Genomic DNA, 3,239 nt, shown 5'->3' with positions numbered 1-3,239 from the left:
TGCCGGACTAGGAATTGCGCATTGGCTGCTGCTAACATCATGAAAGGACAGGCAGTTAGGTGCTTTGCAACCTCCGATGGAAGACACAGGGATGCCTGCAGCCTTGCCAACATCGTGGAACCTGAGTCCAGCCCAGTTTCCAGACGCATCTGCCACTCTGTAAAATACACAGTGGGCAGCAAAGTGGCTGCATCCTGAGCCTGAAATCGCCAAAATCCAGACGCCAAGAGACTCTGGGTCAAACAGCCCCAGTGCTTCAGCAAATAACTCATAAAGAAAACAAAGGGAGGGAGGGGAAGCTGTGGATCGTAAGACACTTGAAACTATCTCAAAACTTTAAAAAAAAAAGACGGGGGGAGGCAAGTCCAAGCAATAGTGTCTCAAGGTTCACGTTTAGATGACATCATTATTTTTAAAACACACAAAGTGATTATTTTAAGTCAGCCTAATGGCCACTAATAGGAGAAGGAAGGAACTGGAGTAGGATAAAGGGGACCCAGCAACTGGGTGGGCTTCTCAGACACGTGGCCAAGTTCCATTTCTCCACGTGAGGCCCCTTTCCCTACAATAGCTCATTAGACCACACATTCATTTTGTGTGTTTTTCTGCACCTTTGTTTTATGTTACAACAAAATGATTTTTAGAAACTATGGCAGGGTCTTGGTAACCTATGCAAAATTCTCAGATTCCTTTACATATCCCCTAGAAACATGCAACCTGCCTAGCTGTGACCTGTCAGCCCCGCATTCCTTTCCACAGCTGTGCTCTGACAATATTCCGTAGGTGAGCTCCACACCCAGGTGGGCACTGCCTCTCTTCCTCCCGAAGTCAGGACAGCAGCAGCGCTCGGTCTTGAACAGAAAGGTTCTTGTTTGTGTTACGAGTCAGCGTAGTCAATCCTTTCCCTTTCTTGCCTGGAAACGTTCCAATTTTCCCAGGGGAAGAAGAACTCAGGCTACAGCTATGGAATGTGTGTTTCTTCCAACCAGTGAAGACCAGACACCATTCCTTGATGCTAATGGATTCCTGCAGGTGTAATTTACAACACGACTGTCATATCTGTGACATCTGGGCCAGCTCCTCTGTGCCCAACCTCGGCTCTGTTCAGTTTGCTCCTGTACCCCCCATTTTCCCCAGTGGCCATCCCCAGACTGCACGTTCTAACTGCGGGATTGCCCTCGAGTCAGGCTTCGAGCTCCTGGCTGGAGGCCTCCACAAACCCTCACCGTCGCCCTGACACAGTAGGACAGTCGTCCTCACAGAAGACGAGTTCAGTTCCACAGCTCGGCCTCAGATCACAAGGGCGTGAGGATTAAAGAGCGGATACCATAGTCGGTAAGAGACAGGTACTAGACATTTACCTTTTTAATAAAAGAGTAACAAATTATTTGGGGTACGGTTGGGTGACCGTTCAAGCGAAAGCTTGCAGAAAACCAAAAGATTGAAAAGTGACAAACTGGCATGTAGCTTTGACGGTGAGAGCACTCTGGTTTAAGTCATTGTTGTGAACTGCCCGTGACCACTGTGCCTGACTTCTAGGCCCAGTCATAATTATGCGTGGCAGTAAAGTCAGACCTAACTCATTGCTAATGTGATTACAATGGTAGAGTCTGTGTTCACTGCACCAAGAACACAGCCGTCGGCTCAAGAAGCATTGGAGTCTGCGAACCACATTTAGAAAAATAGAGGGACCTGCGCCTACCCCGCGTCTAGGAGCCAAGGCAATTTTCTAAATGTGGCAAGTGGAGGAATTGAGGGACAGAGAGGCTTAGATGGCTTCCCAGAGGTCATGCAAGTCTTTGCCTTACAAATAGAACATTCACTTGTAGGTGCAGAGCACATTAAAATAAAGTGAAATTGTATTTGCCGGCTTCTCATCCTTCATTCCCATTACCGTACTCTCCACGGAACATTCTGCTTCTGTAAGTCAGAGCCGGCGATGTGGCAATTTCTCTTTTGTTCCTTTGGTTCCCGGCTTTCATTTCCAATTCTCCTGGCTCTCTGAGAACTGAATGGCTCCTTTTTCCTGAGTTTTATTTTCCTCCTTAGAAATAATGTTTCATTTTCTTAATGACAATTTGCAGCTTACACACATCTTGCTTAGTTTTGTCTCATAACCCATACATGTTCCACACCCACATACACAATACCACACCAAGACGAACATTCCAACATTCTCCTTAAGTACAAATTTACGGTGTTTCCCTGAGAAAATCACTAAGAGACTTTAGGAAGAATTGAGAACAGGAGGGGTCTGGATTAAATCGTTTCTTTCATGGCTGTGCAATCTACCAAAATATATATATATGTTGGAAATGCTAGTGTCTTATAGTATAAAAGTAATAACACATGAGATTTGTTCCCATTCAAGAGTGATGTGGTTTACTCTGGCAATATTTAAGAAAATTGTCTCTCTATGTATCCATTGACCCAGCAATTCAGTTCCAATAAACATGACGGACAAAATTTATATAGATACAAAAGGAGATACATGTAAGATTATTCCTGAAGCATTTTTTTCATGACAATAAAAAAGTGGAAACAACTTAAATATCCCTCAATAAAATAAAGAAAAATGAAATTTGGTATGAGCATACAAGAATCTATCACAGAGTAATCCGAAAGAAGTCTCAGCAGGGTTCAGGAAAGTCTGGCATTGGAGGTTCTCAACTTCATGTACCTTAACATCTCCATCCAAGGTTGTAAGGTTCTACCCCTTCCCTCTCGGGGCCCTGGTTTCAGCATGGGACTCTTGCCATTCCCAATTGCCACACATTGGAAATTCTATGTGTGTTCATCCCCACTGCCATAGTAATATGAATTAACTTTAAAACACTTGAGAGTAGGCTGGACGCAGTGGCTCACGCCTGTAATCCCAGCACTTTGGGAGGCCAAGGCAGGCAGATCACTTGAGGCCAGGAGTTCGAGACCAGCCTGGCCAACATGGTGAAACTGCATCTCTACTAAAATTACAAAAATTAGCTGGGCACGGTGGCATGTGCCTGTAATCCTAGCTACTCGGGAGGCTGAGGCAGGAGAATCACTTGAGCCAGGAAGGTGGAGGCTGCAGTGAGCTGAGATGGTACCACTGCACTACAGCCTGGGTAGCAGAGTGAGACTCTGTTTGGAAACAGAACAAAACAAAATCTCAAGAGGAAACCCACTGAAGACCATTTGTACCAGCTCTGGTCCCAGAAAGCAGATCTCCAGAGCTGGGTTACAGGATTTGGTCACCCACC

Source organism: Macaca nemestrina, chromosome 9 (assembly GCF_043159975.1).
Source record: "Macaca nemestrina isolate mMacNem1 chromosome 9, mMacNem.hap1, whole genome shotgun sequence".
Classification (NCBI taxonomy): domain Eukaryota; kingdom Metazoa; phylum Chordata; class Mammalia; order Primates; family Cercopithecidae; genus Macaca; species Macaca nemestrina.
Note: the sequence above shows the minus strand (reverse complement) of the source record.